This window comes from Lathyrus oleraceus, chromosome 5 (genome assembly GCF_024323335.1).
Source record: "Lathyrus oleraceus cultivar Zhongwan6 chromosome 5, CAAS_Psat_ZW6_1.0, whole genome shotgun sequence".
Lineage (NCBI taxonomy): Eukaryota > Viridiplantae > Streptophyta > Magnoliopsida > Fabales > Fabaceae > Lathyrus > Lathyrus oleraceus.
This window is the reverse complement of record NC_066583.1, coordinates 216,296,244-216,317,338: the sequence shown is the minus strand read 5'-3', so window position 1 is coordinate 216,317,338 and position 21,095 is coordinate 216,296,244. Positions and strand designations below refer to the sequence as shown.

The 21,095-nt window shown below is 32.8% G+C and overlaps 1 pseudogene; it reads right to left on the bottom strand.

The window, feature by feature from the left end:
* Positions 1-302: 302 nt before the first annotated feature.
* Positions 303-1,777, bottom strand: LOC127083031 (chalcone synthase 1B-like; annotated as a pseudogene).
* Positions 1,778-21,095: the final 19,318 nt, after the last annotated feature.

Sequence of the window (21,095 nt, the reverse complement as noted above, 5' to 3'; positions counted from 1 at the left end):
AAGTGGGGTAGTTTGGGATTTTTTTGAAACCAGGGGTATTTTGGGAATTTCCTTGAAAAAGTGGGTTATTTATGTAAAAAATTCTACATTTTTTATCGATATTTTATAAGACAAATGTAAATAAATATTTTATTAGACAAATGTAAACAAAGATTTTATTAGATAATACAACATCAAAAACTTACATAAAACACTGATAATCATAATTAATTATAGATAGATGAAACATGTGAATTTGAAGAATGATCAACAACTTAGTGAAAATACATAGAGATAACATTCACGTTTTGATAAAAAAGAAAAAAGAGCATAAAAAATTAAAACTTGTTTTCTTAGTAACATATGGGGATTTAAATGGCGACACTACGAAGCAAAATAGTGTCGAGAGTAATTCCTGGTCCCAAACCGAGAAGTACACCCCATTCAAGTCCTTCCCCTGTTATGCCATGTCCTTCATCTTTTGACCTCCTCCTCATCTCATCCATGACGAGTAATACAGTCTCACCTGTCATGTTACCATATTCGCTTAGTACATGTCTACTAGCTTGCAATTTTTCTGGTTTTAAATCAAATTTTGCTTCAATTTTGTCAAGAATGGCTCGTCCGCCTGGGTGTGAAATCCAAAAAATGGAATTGTAATCCGAAATATTCAATGGTTGAAAGGCGTTAACAAGAGCTTTTTCAATGTGTTTTGAAACAAGGTTAGGAAGATCTTGGTTGAGATATAATATCATTCCTACTTCTCGAATGTCACCTTTAATATATCTTCCGCTATCGGGAAGGATGGTTTGTGCAATCCAAACCAATTCAAACAAAGGGTTTTCAACTTTTGGCAATGGGTCTGAACCAATAATCACAGCTGCCGCACCATCTCCAAACAATGCTTGTCCCACAAGACCATCAATATGAGTTTCACTAGGTCCAGAGAAAGCTAATATCCTCATCTCCGCACAAACCAACAACACACGAGAATCTTTGTTGTTCTCAGCCAACTCTTTAGCTAAACAAAGTCTCATTGCACCAGCTAACAACCTTGTTGGTACATCATATAACGCTTTACATCTTGGCTTAGGCCTACAAGGTTTGTGAGCTGAAAGTCCGCACCAGGCATATCCACACCAGCTGAAGTGCAAAAGATGAGATAAGTAATCTTGGACTTAGGTTGACCCCATTCTTTGATAGCCTTTGTTGCAGCTTCTTTTCCTAACTTTGGTATTTCCACAATTAGGATATCTAGTTTGGCATCCAATGTAGGTGTCCTAAACTCACAAAACTTTGGATTCTTCTTCAAAATATCTCCGGTCAAATGCATGTATCGCTTCTTAATCTTAGTTTTCTCACCTGAAAAAAACCATATAAAAATAGATAAAAAACGTTGACAATGTATATTAAAAATAAACTCAAAATATATTGTAGACATGTTACATATGCGCTGAAATTTTTCTTTAAGCTTCGTCTTATGTTCACTGTTCGTGAGGTGGAAGAAGACATCCGGATATGTGCTCAGATACACACAATTTGAAGGATTAGCAGTGCCCATTGCTAACACAGTGGCAGTGCTTCCAACTCTCTGTGCTTGGCGGATCTCATCAACTGTCGCCATCTTAACTGCACAAAGAAGAAAATTAAATCATGGGATGTTACTAAGAAATAAAAGGAAGAAATAAGATTTGGGGTGTGAGTAATTGTTGTTTGGGATATGGCATATATAGCATTAAAAAAAGCGCATTGTTATGATACATATTTTGAACGAATAGCATTAGCTGAATACATTATGGTTGATATTAAATAGAATTAAAATATTCCTTTAGTCGATTTAACAATATTGTACTTATGAACAATCTTTTCTTTTTGAGTTTGTAATAATCATAATAATTAATAATTATAATTATTAAAACTTCACATCTTCGGATCTTCCTTTTGACAAAATTATAAAATTTAAAAATATTGAATAAGATGATAAATGATTTGTTCTAACTTAATAAGAGGTTTTAAGCTTGAATTTAAGTTTGAATATGCAATAATGTTAAATTTTCTTGAAAGGAAATTTTATTATCTATTGCAATCTAACCGAATTCGAGAGATTAGTCTATGTAATATTGAGAATGTATCAAGTGTGAGTAGTGTGGATAATAGTCTCACATTGATTGGAAATGTGGAGACTTAAGTATTTATAAATGAGAGAACTCACCCATCTATCACCTTAAGGTTTTAGGTGAATATGTGGTGCGTCTCTCACAAAAGTGTTGCTCTAAAATAAGAAGTCCCACAATGTTCAATGTTCCCTAAGAAAAAACTCCTCCAACAAATGGTATCATAAGCCTTTGGTTTCAGAAAGTGTATCAAAAATCAACAGTGTCAGGGTCAGTGTGATGAATAAGAAACAAGTGTGAATAGTGTGGATAATAGTCCCTCAACATGCAATAATATTTATTTTTCAAATTCTTAACTTAATGTTTTATAGGCAGCATTTCTTAAATTTTGATTCGGCATAAATTTATTTTTCCAGTAGAATTCAAATATTTTCTACGGGTAATTGTGAAGACTAACCTTTTAAATCGGGAGGATTACAATACCTCAAAAATATATTAAGCAGGAATTTGTGAAATTTTCTTTAGTCAAGCAGTTTAATGATTAGAATTCACCATTTAAAAATGAATAAATGAAGTGTCATAAGTTTGAACTGTGCCTGATATTTTTATCCAAAATAAAGTGTCGTAAGTTCGAACTACGTCCGATATCTTTACCCATCTAAGTGGATTAAGAAGACAAATTTGTATAGTTTAATGTGTTGTAGAAATACAAAAATTCTCTTATCTTAAACTCTTACCAATTTGATTAACATTAACTCTTATGAACTCAATGGACAAAATTCCTCATTTTTCCAGTAGAATTCAAATATTTTCTATGCGTAATTGTGAAGACTAACTTTTTAAATCGGGAGAATTACAATACCTCAAAAATATATTAAGCAGGAATTTGTGAAATTTTCTTTAGTCAAGCAGTTTAATGATTAGAATTCACCATTTAAAAATGAATAAATGAAGTGTCACAAGTTCGAACTGTGCCTGATATTTTTATCCAAAATAAAGTGTCGTAAGTTCGAACTACGTCCGATATCTTTACCCATCTGAGTTGGATTAAGAAGACAAATTTGTATAGTTTAATGTGTTGTAGAAATACAAAAATTCTCTTATCTTAAACTCTTACCAATTTGATTAACATTAACTCTTATGAACTCAATGGACAAAATTCCTCCAATTTCTCTCATGCCGGCAAGATTCACACATCAACTCTTACGATTCATGAACAATTGTTGATATTTCATTGATTTATGTGTTGGTTTCGTTAATTTTATCTAGTGCCAATCTAAAAATTTTGAGATCATGTGTTTGCTAATCGAGATTTAGTTGTAATAATTGTTGTTTGAAAAAAAAATTGTACCTGAGCTCATATTCGCATGAGCACCAACATTTCGTATATGTATCTTATGGGTATTTAAATACCGATATCCTTATTTATTTATATGTGTTCTAATAAAAAAATTGATTCATTATGATTTAACATGTAACTTTATATTTTTAATAATATTAAAAAAGTTAAAGAATATTATTATTGAGTTAAAAAATAAATAAATATTTATAAAAAAAATGTATACAAATTTAATAGAGAAGTATTTAATAAAATTGATAAATTAATTTAAGTATATAATAATAAAATAAAAATATATAAATATAAATATATATTTTGTATTGATATGAGACGAAGTGAATACTATTATACGTACTCATATTCATTTATTTAATAGATGATTCCTCACATCCATATAAGTATCTCTTAATGGTAAATTTTACGGATATCCATAGATGAATTCCCATCTTTTTAATAAATAGATGCAATTAAGAGGTGATCGCCAATTCCTGTTTCTAAATGCTGATTGCAATGCAATTTTGATTAAAACAAGATCCTGAATGTGTTTCTCCTAACTTTTCACGTGCCTTTGAAAATGCTGAGTACAATTATAATATTTTGTACTATCATATTTATTTTGGATCTCAATTTCCTTTAGATAGTGACCATCCAATCCAGTTGACCCCTAATGGAGACCATAAGAATGAGGGAAAAAATTGAGAATTCAATTTAGGATACCTCAAAAGATTAGTTTTAATTTTGTTCTATCTCTAATGACAAGGAATTAAGGATGACAATTTTAAGATAATAGTCATCTAATTCATCAAATTCATCTATAAAAAAAATTAATTGTAAATTTCAAAAATTCCAAAGGCTGAGTGAGTTATTAAGGTCGAATATATCTAACTGTATAAATATGAACAAATCGGATTCTGATTATGATAATGTTGGTTGATGACATAAACAGATCGGATCCGATCTCATTAGAGTGTTGGTAGACAACATGATCAAGTGGGATCCAATTTCATGAGAATATTGACAGACGACGAGAACGGTCACATATAACGATTATAAATATAAGATGTATGAGACCTTACATATACTATGAATGAGACCTTACATAGTGAGTATCCAATCCAATGGACCCCTACCGGAGACCAGAAGAACGAAAGAAAATTGAGAATTCAATTTAGGATTATATGAAAAGGACTTGTTTAAATTTGTTATATCTCTAATGATGACAATAAAATTACTTAGTCACCAGGTACTAAAATTTCAACTGAAAAGGACGTGGGTTTTAATTTATTCACGTGATGCTTTGCAGACCATTTGTGGTGACGTACAATCATTTTCCTGGACAGGGTCCTTTTGCATAGTACAGTAGATTTAATAGCTATAAGGATAGACTTTTGGAAGGACAAATCAATGTATAAATTATTATTAATAAAAAATCAATATGCTATCTTTCAAAATTGACACACTAATGTTAGATAGGGTTGCATGTGGACTCGGTTGATCCGGATTTGTCTTAATATGTTATCCAATCCGTTCAGCTTTCAATGGATTTGGTCATCATCAAACCCGTAATTTAATTATAAAACCCGACCCGAACAACCCAATCATTCATGGGTTGGATTGCGTTGGGTTCACAGATTAAGTATAAAATAAATATTTTTTTCAATTTAAAAAACCTATAACACAATTCAATATAATTTTGCATATTTCCAACAATTAAATTATGAAAACCATCAAATAATATCTAATAAAAATTTATTCATATATATTAACACCTAATAATATATAAAATTTCATAAAATATCATTTCCATAAAATTTATAAATTATATTCTATATGATTTAAAAGCAAATAAACGTAACTTTGTCTTAAAATGATATAAATATATTGGTCAAATATCGGTCTAATAGTACCAAAATGTAAAATTCAAAAGGCAACAAGAGTAATAGAAATGGTCAACAATAGCAACAACAGAAAATACAACAATAGCAGTTAAAAGTTTCAGCAACAGCAGTTAAAGGTTTCAGCAACAACAATAATAAAAAGATCAAGCAACAATAGTTGTAAAAGGTTTCAGCAACAGCAGTGAAAGGTTTAGCAACAACAGAAAATCCAGCAACCGCAATTGTAAAGGGTTTTAGCAATAGGATACTTATAGAGTAATAATAATAATAATAATTAATTATGTCACGTCAATGGGTTGAGTTCACGGGTTCACGGGTTTAGAAACTAAAATCCAATACCCGAACCAAATCTATACGGGTTATTACGGGTTGGGTCGGGTATACCCGTAAATGAATGGGTCTGGGTAATTAGTGGGTTGGTTTGGTTTTGGTTGGTGGATTCGCGGGTCAACCCGCACCCATGAACACCACTAACATTACAACACTTCCAACACTTCCAGTTTAGCGTAAAAGAAAATGAGAAAGGGCTTAGATATAACATTGAACTAGTGGACAATAAAAGAGATGCAGTCTATATTCGAGAATTCATCGCTAAGAAGGGCCATATCGTATTCATTAAAATTTGCCTAATAAAGCCTATAAACTCGATGAATTGCAAGATAACTTATCCCCAAAAACATGGAATTCATCCAATCCGAGATATTATAGTTAAGTCGTAGGATCACAAATCTTCTGTTTACAAAAAAACAAACTCTTTTAACAGATCATGGCATTTGCAAGAAATTATTTTGGTTTAACTATCAAATTATAGTATTGGATTTCTGCATGATGATCTTTGTCGTCTTATTGGATAATTATACTGCTAGACTTTCAAAAGAAGATTTTTGCTGTCATACAGGGTAATTATATTGCAGGATTTTTACAAGAAAATCTTTGTCGCCCTACGAAGAAATTATACTAATGAACTTCCACGTAAGGATTATTGATCTCCAACTGGATTTCCACATGAAGAATCTTGTTTCCTAAGATGTTATTATATTGCAGGACTTATGCGGAAAGATCATTACCATCCTACGAGGTAATCATATCACACGACGTACATTGGTGTTGGAAATCCCCCAAAACCTATGGTGAATTTCAATCAATCTTGATGAATAAGATTGTTATTATCCACACAATAGCAATGAAAAGAGAAGAACAATGGAGAAATAAAGAGTGTAAAGAACGATGAAGGAGAAGAAGAATTAAAAGTCTGCAGAGTTTCTCTCTATCCACAAACTCTGGAAAACTTGTTATTCACTTTGCAACTGCAAAATACTGTGAATTACAATTTTATGAATACTCTTCACTTCATTACAAAAATAAGGGTTACTCCCTCTATTTTTAGATTTAGGTTAACTTGGACCTCAAGTCAAGACCCAAAACTATAAAAAAAAAAGGTAAAACTATAAAAGCCCAAAATAGCTAACACTACTAAAATAGGCCTAAGTCGAAATCTTGTGTGAAGCAACATGCTTCGACACACTAACACAACTTAACATACTAGGTGGTTCGACACTTTCTTGTTCTGTCGAGCAACCTACTTCGACACAAGAAATTACAATTCAACACACCACCTAATTCATTGTGTCTAAGCTATATACATTCATCATAGCTCTTAGTCTTCTGAATACTTTGACATGCACTGCCTTTGTCATGATATCTGCAATCTGATTCTCAATTCTGCAGTGTTCCACATTCATCTTCCCATCTGCTACCTGCTATCGAAGATAGTGGAACTTCATCTCGATATGCTTGCTTCGACCATGTGCTATCGGATTCTTCGCCATATTGATAGTTGACATGCTGTCAATCTTCATGGTAATTGCTCCATGACTCTTCGATGTTATCTCTTCGATCAGATTCACCATCCATGTTTCTTGACATGCACAAAGAGAAGCAACTATGTATTCTACTTTGCACGACAATAATGCCACTAATGGCTCCTTTCTCGAACTCCAAGCAACTGGTGCACCACCTAGCATAAACACATAGCCAACTGTCGATTTTCGATCCTCAACATCACTACACCAACTTGAGTCGGTGTATCCCACTAATTTGCATTCTTTTCCTTCATCAGTTGTAGGAAACAAAATTCCATAGTCGACAGTTCCTTTCAGATACCTTAGTATCCTCTTTGTTGCTGCTAGATGTGATACCTTTGACTTCTGCATGAACCTACTCACCATACCTACACTGTATGCTAAGTCAGACCATGTATGACATAGGTATCGAAGTGACCCAATAAGTCTTTTATATTTGGTTGGGTCGACACCATCTTCATCTGAATCTTTCGATAATTGTAATCTGGGCTCAACTGGAGTTGAAGTTGGGTTGCAATCTTGCATCTCAAATCTCTTGAGTATTTCGCCTGCATACCTTCTTTAATGCATTATCAAACTTCTACCACTCTTGTAGACTTAGATACCAAGGAAATATGAAATGTCACATAGATCTGACATTTCGAATTCCTTGTTGAGATCACCTTTGAAGTCTTCGATCTCCTTCTTGCAGCTACCTATTATCAACAGGTCATCGACATAGAGGCATAGTAGCAATTCACTCTTTCTTCTTCTTACATATACTCCATATTCACTTGTGCACTTCACAAATTCCTTCTCCCTTAGAAATCCATCTATCTTCTTGTTCCAAGCTCTTGGAGCTTGTTTAAATCCGTACAAGGCTTTATGCAGCCTGTACACCTTTCTTTCTTCGCCATGCTTCACAAACTCAGCTGGTTGTGCAACATAAAATTCTTCTTCTAAGGGGCCATTAAGGAATGCATATTTCACATTTATCTGACATATTTGCCAGTTGTTCATGTTTGCTAGACCAACAATCAACCTAATTGTTTCGATCCTAGCAACAGGTGCAAAAACTTCATCGAAGTCGATTCCTTCTTTCTGAAGAAATCATTTCACCACAAGTCCCGCCTTGTGTCGAGTCACTTCTCCTTTGGGATTCAACTTCACCTTGTATACCCACTTCACATTGATTTCCTTCTTGTTTTGGGGCAACTCGACAAGTGACTAAGTGTTGTTGACTTCGATTGACTTCAGCTCTTCGTCCATTGGTTTCATCCACTTCGAATCTTTCAATGCCTCAGCTGCATTGACTGGTTCGACATCTGCATAGAAAGCATAGTGTACCAGCTCACCTTCTTCATTGACCACATCATCTGATGTAATCACACATTCTTGCAACCTTGCAGGCATGTGTCTTGTTCTCTAAGAAATATTTTGAATGATATCAAAAGTAGGACACTTAGTATTTGTGTACATTGGACCTTTCTCTCTAAATCTAGATGTGCATTTTTATCTTAGGACATTTAAAAAGAGGTTAGAAACATCTTTTCAAGTTTAAAATTGAGTTTTACATGAAAAACAGTGTTATGGGTCGACACAAAGGTGTTATCAATCGACACATACTTAAGGCATTTTAAAAGAAAAGGTGTTGTCTTGTATGTGTCGACACACACGGATATTGGGTCGTCACTAAACTTGGATGAGTCAACACAAAATTCGGGTGAGTCGACACATGACTCCTTGAGGTCGACTTTAGCTGATACATTTGGGAGCCAAGAGTTCCTTCCTTCTTGGGGTCGACTTTTGGGCTGAGTGGGTCGATAGTTAGAAGTTGAAATGCTTATATGGGTCGACTCCCACATCCATGAGGTCAACACATTCTGTTTTTATTATTTTTCAAACTTGTAATTTTCCAAAAATCTGTTTTTCTGTTACTTTTCTTCTTACACAAACACACACACACACACACACACACAATATATATATATATATATATATATATATATATATATATATATATATATATATATATTCATGTATGATTTTTCAATATTGAAACCAAGAACTTACAAAGAGTTTTCTCATCATCTTCAACCTTATTTTATGCATATACATAATAATTACACATAATCATTTTTATTGGGTTTCATCTAGATATGACTAGTTATGGGTCGCCACAAAGGTGTTATCGGTCGACACATACTTAAGGCATTTTAAAAGAAAAGGTGTTGTCTTGTATCTTCCGACAAACACAGATATTGGGTCGTCACTAAGCTCGGATAAGTCGACACAAAATTCGGGTGAGTCGACACATGACTCCTTGAGGTCGACTTTAGCTGATACATTTGGGAGCCAAGAGTTCCTTCCTTCTTGGGGTCGACTTTTGGGCTGAGTGGGTCGATAATTAGAAGTTGAAATGCTTATATGGGTCGACTCCCACATCCATGAGGTCAACACATTCTGTTTTTATTATTTTTCAAACTTGTAATTTTCCAAAAATCTGTTTTTCTATTATTTTTCTTCTTACACAAACATATATATATATATATATATATATATATATATATATATATATATATATATATATATATATATATATATATATATATATATATATATATATATATATATATATATATATATATATATATATATATATATATATATATATATATATATATATATATGTGTGTGTGTGTGTGTGTGTGTGTGTGTGTGTGTGTGTGTGTGTGTGTGTGTGTGTGTGTGTGTGTGTGTGTGTGTGTGTGTGTGTGTGTGTGCATTCATGTATGATTTTTCAATATTGAAACCAAGAACATACAAAGAGTTTTCTCATCATCTTCAACCTTATTTTATGCATATACATAATAATTACACATAATCATTTTTATTGAGTTTCATCTAGATATGATTGATAAGGTCCAATTTAGAATTGTTGTAAACAAATTGGATCGAGTATTCTTTTGAGGTTTCATTGATAAAACTAGTTACGACTTTTTCTCCAAGATCAAGGTTGATTTGAGGGTTTTTGTACAAGATTTCACAATGGGGATTCAGCCCAGTGAAAGCTTTGAAGAAAGGAGTTTATGTAAAAGTTGTAGTGGTAACCGGAGGATCGAATTGGAAATCTTGGGTCACTTAATCTTGCTTAAGATCAAGGGGAGAGAAGAATTTATGATCAACACCAAACATATGGTTTGGGGGTTTGAATTGCTAGATTTTCTCTTATACGCAACTCTTTCAAAGGTTAATTACATATCTCAATTCTATTTGGAATTGGAGACAGACGTACCCATAGTAAGCACAATTGGGGAACTGCCTAAACAAATCAATATGCTCTCTCTCTCTCTCTCTCTCTCTCTCTCTATATATATATATATATATATATATATATATATATATATATATATATATATATATATATATATATTTGATAATTTACTTAGTGTGCAATTTGATAAACTGATAATTTTGTTTGTGTTGAAGTAATTCAAAATATTCTGTAAGATAATTGCAATCTAAACAATTGCAATTGGTTTTTCATATCTTCAACACAAGGGAAAATCAGCTTGGTGTTTATTGCACACCAAGTGTTTGATAAATTGTCTTAGTTAAGTTTTGTTTCCTAATTCACTAGAAACTGATTATAAAGTTTCAATTGTTCAAACATTATTTTAGAAAACATATTGATTCGTTTCTCATCATTATTTTATGTTTTGTTACGGTTTATACGTATATTCAATTCTTGCAATCGCTTAGTTATTGTAATGGTATTTTAATTGTTTGTGTTGTTTGTGTTGTTTGTGTTGTTGTTTATGTAATGGTATTTCCTCACAAACTTATAATATGAAATAATTTTTTATATATATATTGCAACAGAGGTACATGTGAATTTATCTTGTTGTGCTCGTTCCAACACTATGACAGTTAGTACGATTGTGACCTGACTGGCGGCATGAACTATATAATCTAACCATTTTATTCGCCATATCCATTTCGGTTCGAATACGGATGCTGTTTGGGCGACCATTTTTCTTCCTTCGCATAACTTCATTGTGCCAGACAATCTCCCCTTGATATTCTGGTCAGTAATCCTCTTTTGTCACTACGGGAAAACTAATTTTGTAAACAATTTGATAGGCTGGTGACTTTGTAAATGTCAAATAATAAGTAGGATGGATCCCTTCAGACCTTTGAACATGCCGCAATGACATGGGAGCAGGGCGTACGAAAGGCTTGGAACTTTCCGCAGTCGCACCAACCTCTATCTAGTTCGACTCTGTATTGTCCCATCGGCATGCCCTCATTATGATTCATGGATTCGGCAACATTATACCAAACTTCAATACGGTCAAATACCGTGACCACGTATGTGTTTGCTTTGGCAGCTTCGTGTCGACTGAATTTTATTGAAGCACCACTGAACAACTTCTCAAATTGCAATATTGAACTCCATTTGGAACGTCTGGTCTCAAATAGCGTCCCTAGCTTGAAACATGTTTCCTGCACCAAAGCGGTTATAGGTAGGTTTCGGATGCCTTTGAAGACAAAGTTCATTGATTCCAAAATATTTGTTGTCATGTGGCCCTAACATTGACCGTTGTCGTATGCCCTACTCTACTTCTCCAATGGAATACTGTCGATCCACCATTTTGCATTTGCGTTTGACAAACTTATTTCTTCGCGGCAGTGTTTGAAAGAAGGTTATGATAATGCGTAACCTGCACTAACAACCTTCTTCCGCAACGTTTTGTCTTTGATCTCCCGCATAAAATTCTGAGAAATATGTCTAATACAGAAGACATGCGCCGAAAATTACTTTGGCGCGAAAAAACTCAAAATCGTTGGTAAATGTCAAAAACGTTCACTACAAGACTAAACGAGTCATTCACTACAAGAAACTTGGCATTTATCAACACTACAAATTCGTTCGTAAATGTCAAAAAGCGTATACCAATAGACACTTACTCCCGTCAACTATAATTTCCTATACCAAGAGCGATTGTTGTCCAAAATATCTTATAACAACGACAATTTTTAGCAGTCGGACAAACTTTCGGGACTATAAAAACGACTAATTGTAGTATTAAATAAGATTATCCACTAAGTATTTTCATTGGTATTGGAGATATTAGTCATTGATGTATGTCTTTTTTTTTACAAATATTTCTCTCGTGTACTTAATAGTTTTTAATAATCAAATTTTGACAATAGTTTCTATATGCATCACACAAATTTTAAAGTAATATCAAACAAAATTTTAATTATACCGTCAAAATAGTAAGTAAATTTTACAAACATATCAAAATAACAAAATAATGTCAATTATATAATAAAACCACCAAAATAGAATGCTACGAAAAAACACAAACACATATAAGATAAAATCAATTTCTAATCATCTTCTCTTCCTTCTCATGAGTGTGTGGACTTCAATTTTTTTCTAATTTATGACACTAAAGACATCTATAGCCTATTGAAAATAAAATAAAAGAAGTTATAAACTCAATTTAATAAATATTTTCATAATATTCGAAATATAAACTCGAAGAGTAAAATATAATATATGTGTCTTGCAGTTTGTAAAATAAGTCTTCTCACATCAATCGATTTTATATTTTTCATAAACACATTCAATCATCAATTCTTTATTTTAAGTCAAAAAAAAACTTTTGATTTTTAGGTTTAGATATATTGCATATACAACGCAAAAATCCTCTCTTTTCATGTCCTTTTTACTTATGAATAAATATCATCCTTCCGAAGTATATGACTTTGTGTCTTTTAACCTAATTGTTATATTTATTTAATTCTTCCTAAATTATTATAATAAATAGGATAAGAACCCAATATTTATCAAATAGCATAGAGAATATCAGCCAAGTAAATCTTAAAGTTTTGTTGGATAAACATATTAGAATGATGAAGAAGTAAAAATGAACTGGTTGAACACAATTAATTACTTAAAATATAAACACTTAATATGTTTTCACTACCCTAATCATGAAGACTGTGCCAACTCTTATCTACCAGGAGTGTCAAACATTTGTGGTGTACATTCATTTTGGTAGATGTTTGCAAAGGACAAATCAATGAATAAATTATTATTAATAAAACTTCAATTTACATTGTCTAAAAACCAATTTCTTTCAAGAGTCATCACATAGATATTTTTAAAATCAATCATTGAATTGAAAAATATTATATATAAATCATACTCATAAATTTTGAGATTAATTAATAAATATTTCCTATATTATCAAATTACTTCAAAATTAACATTTTAAGAAAGTATTTTTTAATGTTAATTTTTGTATATTTTGACAGCATAAAAATTGATTATAAATTAATTTTCAAATTTTAAATATTATTTATATGATAATATCTTTTAATTCAAGATGTGATGTCGAATATCATATCATTATTATTTATTAGTTATTATAAGAAAAATATTGAAATTCCACAAACACATAGTTATATTTTCATATATCAAAAAATATGTAAACGGTTAAAAATATTTGTTAGAACAATTTAATTACGTAGTATAATATATTATTTCATTTTTAATTAGGATGCTTACATGTATAAAAGATTAATTTTAATTACATAACTGATTTTACACTGAGAATATATTCTAATTAATCACTTTTCATATATCAATAAATATGTAGACAACAAAAAAATATTTTCCTATTTAATAATTTCCATTTCGTTAACTGTCGATTAACCAAAAAATCAATTGAATAATAATTAAAATAAATAAATCACTAATTATATAAACAACAAATTTAAATCAAAATAATCATACAATCATATTTATATTTATAATTTATTATTTGTTAAATATGTTAAATTTATTTTGTTTTTTAAACCTTAGTATCACTTTTTAAATATCTTTTTGTTTTTTATATAATAAACTTTTTAGATTTTCTTGTATTTAATAATTTTTTCAATTTATATATTATAGTTACGTTTTTATAAAATATTATATGATATTCTTTGATTAAATACTTATATTTCGATAATTGTATTCCATTTATAAATGATAAATATGATGAATCTTGTTATAAAAGTATAATTATCATTTTTTTTAAATATCTCATTTTTATTTATAAACCAAACATATTTATAATTAAAACCTTTTTCTTTCCACTCTTATATTTTGAACCTATGTAACTAAAATTTTCCCCTCTTTTTAAATTTGAATTAAGATGTCCTCTCCCTTCTTATTACCTCCCCTATTTTAATAAAAATATCTCTCTTATAGTCCTTGCAAAAGGACCAGGCTCTCTACCAAAATGAATGTACACCACAAATGTTTGATAGATAAGAGTAGGCAGATACTAGTACTGAAAACTAACACGTGATTTTGGCCAGTTTGTTTTTGGTTTTTTCTAAAAATTATTTTCATAGTGTCAGTCTAAAATAAATTTAGAAAAAAAATTTTCATAAAAATTTTAAATAATATTTTGGTTTAATTAATTATTCTTAAAATTTTATTTTAGATATTTTATTATTTTATCGAAACTTTTTCTGAATATTAAAATTTTAAAATATCATTTAATTTTAAAACTATTTTAAATGGACACGTTTACTTTTCGTTTTTTTATTATTTTTATAGTGTAATATATTTTAATATAAAAAAAATTTCAAATTTTTTTTCATAAAAATTTAAATAAAAAATTGGTTTGAATAATTATTCTTAAAATACTATTTTAAATATTTCATCATTCTATAAAAAAAATTGGATATCCATTTTCGTAAAATCTATTTTCAAAAATATAAAAAAAAAATCCATTTTTCTAAAATTAAAACGAACTATTCCTTTATTTATATATATATATATATATATATATATATATATATATATATAGTTTACTTTCTTCGTATTATAATGAGTGATTCAACTGATTATTTTATATAAATTAAAAAAATGAAAGAAAGAATAATATTTTTATTAAAATATTTTAATCATAATTTTTTTAAAATAATATTAATTAAAAAAAATGAAAAGATATATTAAAATAAAATAAAAAAATTATTTTGAGACAATTTCTTATTTCAAATAAATCAGCGCCAAGTGATTTTTTTTAACACGTGAATTTGGTGTCTACTTTGAATGATTGATTCTTTGAAGAAGGACCCTATCCAGCAAAATGAGTGTACGTCACCATAAATGGTCTGCAAAGCATCACGCGAATAAATTAAAGTATAGTCAACAAAATTAAACCCATCTCCTATTCAGGTGAGATCTTATTGATGTACTCCTTCCGGCCTTATCAAATAAGGAAAAGTGTTTTTTTTTTTTTTTTTAAATATAAGTAAATATCAATAAATTTGTCTCTTTTATATGAAATTAAAAAATTTTAATTCATTTAACTATATTTTTTAATAAACGTGAAATTTATCTCTTTTTTTTACTTATAAATCAGGCCAATATAATACTCATTATTATTCTTGTCTTCTTTTTGGAGGGAGTCCTAAGACTGTCTAGGTAAAACATTTCACCTTCAAGTATACCGCCAAAATAAAACAAAAAATTATTAAACTACACTAGTTTAATGTAAGATACAAATATAATTTCTTTAAGAGTATAGTCACTCATTAAAAAATTATTTAATTCTTTAGAGAAGTTTGCTAATTATGTTAGTCAAGAAGAATTCAAGGGTGCAATTAAGTCTAGGACTTCTCATGTAACCTTCTTGATCAGGTTACGTTTTTACGTATAATCATGCGTTTTGGAAGAAGAAAATGAAGATTTGAGTGATTCCCTCAAACATTACTTGACGGATTTAATTATTTGTATTTAAAACATTATTCATATTCTCTCTGTTTGTGGATATTTTATAACCCAATCTTTTAGGTTTTTTTTAAATGGCTATGGCCATGCTTTGGCGAATCGTTTATGCTATTATCAGTATGGTGTTCTTTCCATTATCCGTAGTATGAGCGATCTATTAAGGCGTCAAGGATTCAACTATGCTTGTCCTAAGACGCATTTGTCTCGAATAGTGACAAGGATCTTCCAGTAGAAGTCATGCGATATAATTGTCATATAAGGCGGTAAGGATCTTCCAATTGTTCAATTGTAATTCCTTGTGTCGAAGCAGGTTGCTCGACAGAACAAGGAAGTGTCGAACCATCTAGTATATTAAGTTGTGCTAGTGTGTCGAAGTGTCGAAACATGTTGCTTCACACAGGATTTCGACTTAGGCTTATTTTAGTAGTGTTAGCTATTTTGGGCTTTTATAGTTTTACCCTCTTTCTTTCTCCATTGTTCTTCTCTTTTCATTGTTATTGTGTGGGTAATAACAATATTGTTCATCAAGATTGATTGAAATTCACCATAGGTTTTGGGGGATTTCCAACATTTGGTATCAAGAGTTCCGGTTCAATCGATTCGTGGGAAGAAAATCACCATGGCAACGAATCATCCAAACAGGCATTTTTCAGCCAATCTTCCGATTCTCAAGAATAACAATTATGAGAATCGGTGCAAGCAGATAAAGGTTGTATTCTCTTATCAAGATCTTTGGGATCTTGTGAAGGAAGGAGTAGCAACGCTTGCAGAAGCCGCGGCGGATCAAGAAAAGGCTGCACATAAAGAATTGAAGAAGAAAGATTATAAAGCTCTCTTTATAATCCATCAATATGTTGATGCAGATAACTTTGAAAATGTTACTGATGCAGAGTCAGCGAAAGAAGCATGGGAAATTTTGGAGAAATCGTTTGGAGGCGCGGAGAAGGTGAAAGAGGTGAGGTTACAAACTCACAAATGAATGTATAAATTGCTTCAGATGGAAGACAATGAAAGCATAACTGATTTTTTCACCAAGGTTACGAAACTGGTGAATCAAATGAAGGTATGTGGAGAAGTGTTAACATCAAGATCTGTTGTTGGAAAGATCTTGAGGTCGTTGGCTCCAAAGTTCGACCACGTGATAGTAGCCATAAAAGAGTCGAAAGATTTGTCAAAATTAACAAAGGAAGAGCTTCAAGAGACGCTTGAATCTCGTGAACAAAGAATGGCTGAAAGAGCTGCAGGAAAGTCGAAGAGTGATATGACTTTGCAGGATCAATCAACAAAAGAAAGAAAAGATAAAGGAAGTTGGAATGGCAACAAAGGCAGATGAGGTTACAACAATTCGACTGATCGAAATCAACAATAAGGAAACTGGTTGAATCAGAAAAAACCCTGGAACCAAGGCAACCAAAGAGGTGGTGTTACAGGTAGAGGAAGAGGTGGTGGTCAAAAGTCAGACAAGAGTCACATTCAGTGTTACAATTGTCAAAGGTATGGTCACTATTATAGTGATTGTCCAGAAAAGCAGAAGAATTAAGAAACTTATGCAAAGCTGGTGAAACATGAAGAAGAAAAGACGTTGTTAATGATTACAACAAGAAATGAAGAGAGATTCAAGGACCAGTGGTACTTGGATTCAGGATGCTCATCACACATGCCTGGAAGAAAAGATTGGTTTATCAACATAAAACCCTCAATGAAGAACATGGTGAAATTTACAAATGACAACACTCTAGCAACTGAAGGTGTTGGTGATGTTTTGATTATGAGGAAAGATGGCAAAAGGTCGGTAATTTCAAATGCGTTGTACATACCAAGCATGAAGAGTAATTTGCTTAGCATAGGGCAGTTAGTCGAAAAGAACTACACGGTGTCGATCAAAGACAAGATGATGAGAGTTCTCGAATCAAATGGAAGGTTGATCTTGAATGCTCAAATGTCTGAGAATAGAACCTTCAAGATTGAACTAAATGTGATGGAGCATAAATTCCTTGCAACAACAGCCAACAGAGATGAATGGATATGGCATTACAGACTTGGCCATCTCAATTTCAAAGACATCAGAGATTTGAAGAGAAGAAATATGGTTTAAGGATTACCAAAAATCAACATTCCAAACGAAGTGGGTGAAGAATGTGTGCAGGAAAAGCAACATAAGAACAACTTCAGTAAGGATGCAGGAAGCAGGTCGAAGGCAATTCTTGAAGTCATATACTCTGATGTATATGGTCCTCTCCAGGTGGATTCGATTGGAGGTAACAAATACTTTATTACATTAATAGATGATTTCAGTCAAAAATTATGGTTTTACCTGATCCAGAAGAAAAGTGAAGTGATCGAGGTATTTTCCAAGTTTAAATCTATGGTCGAAAGATCAAGGTTTTGAGAACTGATGGTGGTGGAGAATATGTGTCAAAAGACTTCGATGCATTATGTGTGAAAGAAGGGATTGTGCACGAGGTGGTGCCACCATACACTTCACAACAGAATGGAATTGTAGAAAGGAAGAATAGAACCATCATGAATATGGTTAGAAGTATGTTAAAAGGCAAGCATCTACCTGTCGCATCACGCGAAAAACCGGCGGGAAAACAAGAACAACAGAGCCGCCACCGTGCGTTATTTATCCCAAAAGAGGGAAAGGAAACGCTCAGAGTAAACCTGGAAGAAGACATGGTCTCGCGACCAAAGAGAATGGGTTCGGGAGTCGGTTATGCGAAGGGAAGGTATTAGCACCCCTACGCATCCGTCGTACTCGACGGGATCCACGCACAGAAGGAAGGAAATTGGTTGCTATAACACTGCTCACACTCACACACACTGGCTGAAAGAGACACAAGAAAACAAGACTGGAACTGACTCGGCAGGATATCGCATCCTGGGCCTACTTAGTCTATCAGGCATAGACATCAGAGTCGAAGTAGTTCGGACTGGGGAAACGACACATGCTCGCTAGGATATCGCATCCTATGCATACGTATCTTCTCGGACGAGAGAAGAATCAGAGCATTCGTAGCTCGGCTGACACACACACAAACGAACACAAGCAAAGGCAAACGTGGAGCCTGAATGCCAATCACTGGACTTACATCAGCATCCGAACCAAGACACACACACACTGGAACCCAAATGCCACTCGATGGACTTACATCGACTTTCGAGCACACAACAACACAACAAGATAACAAATTGCTAAGGAGTCAGGCACTCGAGCCTAGCAACTGTCAAACAACACACACAAAAAGAAAAAGGGCGCCCGGAGAGATCAGCTCAATCTCCTGCCTACATACTTCATCTGGTATGAAGATCAGGGCGATGTAGTTCCCCTACAGAGGGATAAAGGACTAACCTAACCAGATAACAGAGGGAGACACAACACTAGGGAGACTACGACTCGAGCCTAGATGTTATCATGCAAAATCAACCCTAAGTTAAGGTTTCTAGCTAACTGGCACAGGGAGCCAGCCTATCCTAGTCATGACTTGCACAGGAAGCAAGCCACACACACACTTAACTTGCACAGGAAGCAAGTCAAGCACGACCTATCTTGCACAGGAAGCAAGTCTAAACTAACCCTAACTTGCACAGGAAGCAAGTCAAACAAACATACAAGCACAGATAGCACACACTATACACAAGCAAGTGGCTCAAACAAGGGTTAGGTTTTAGTCGAGGGGTCATATCAACCTCAACAAACAAACCTCTGGAACTGGGTGAATGTGCTCTTAACCTTGCCATTGAGGGGCTAAGGTGAAGCAGATGAAAGGTGAGTGAAGATAAGACTTCACAGCTCTTATCCCTGGCCTGGGAGAGCTTAAGACAAGAATGTGTGGGTTCAGAAAGTGGGAACCCTTCTACACATTTAAAACTGACTCAACTGTACAGTTGTACAAGATCTTGGGTTTGTATCTGCAATGTATCAACACAGTGGTGTGAGCGAAGCAGATGACACACAGAATAGCAGGGGATAGGTTGCATATCCCTTGGGTTCTGCCAATTGCCTCTTCACTTAGGAGGTCTTTGACTCTATGCAAGGACAAAATTAAACATCCACAAACATTGCCTCTTAAGGAGGACTTCAGACAGTTGCCTGACCAAGTAACAGGCCAGGTCTTCCAGACTACATGAAGATTAGAAATATACCTCAATGCAAATTGCTTATACAAGCAAAGCAAAGCAAAAGTTCACAAGGAACTGAGCAACTAAAAGCACCTCTTGATGAGCAGTTTGTGATATAGTTGTTATTTGCTTGCCAATGCTCGAAACAGGTGAAGATTATGCTTCTACAAGATGAATGGTGAAGATTCTGGGCCTGAAACAAATTGAAGAAGCTTCACTCGACCTTTGCCATGGATGATGTTTGGAAAGAACAGTCCACCAAAAGCTCTTACAGTTGAAAATGGTGGTTGAAATGAGCTTAAGATGATGCCTAGATGGTGAAACAACAATGTTTGCTCGTGGTCTTTTGAGGGTTTTGACAGATTTTTGGAAAATGCAAGAAATGGATTTTTTTGAGAATGAGATGAAATCTCTGTTTTGGAGGCAGCTGCTAGGGTTTCATTTAGCAGAAAAATGATGTTTAAATACTCTGTTTAAGAGTACAAATCACAATCCATGAAAAGGTGGGATATAGTTGTTGAAAGATGTACTTTTGTCCATTTTCAAGCAACTTGGGAATGGCTATATGTACTGCACGAAAATGACTTGGTTCATGTCACAAATGCATTTTCAGAACATGTTTGATTGGTAGAATTGATTAGAAATGGTTAATTTTGAAACTCACTTTTGTACCACACTTGAAATTAATTCATGCAAGTCCAAAAAATGCCATTTTGATTGGTGAAGTTTTGGTACATGAAAATTACATTTTTGGAAAGAGGAGGTCAAATGTGACTTGTTGGAAAAAACCTCACCAAATTTGGCCAAATGGTTTGAGAGATATGGCCTTTTGAAGTTCAAGAATTTTTGAAAATGAATTGATCATAACTTGCCAACCATACATGGGAATTGAGTGTTCTTGGACTTTTTGGAAATGGGAGAACAAGATCTTCAACTTTCATGTTGGGAAAAAATTCATTTGAAGCTTGTATCATGATGTAAGTTTGAGGATCAAGACTT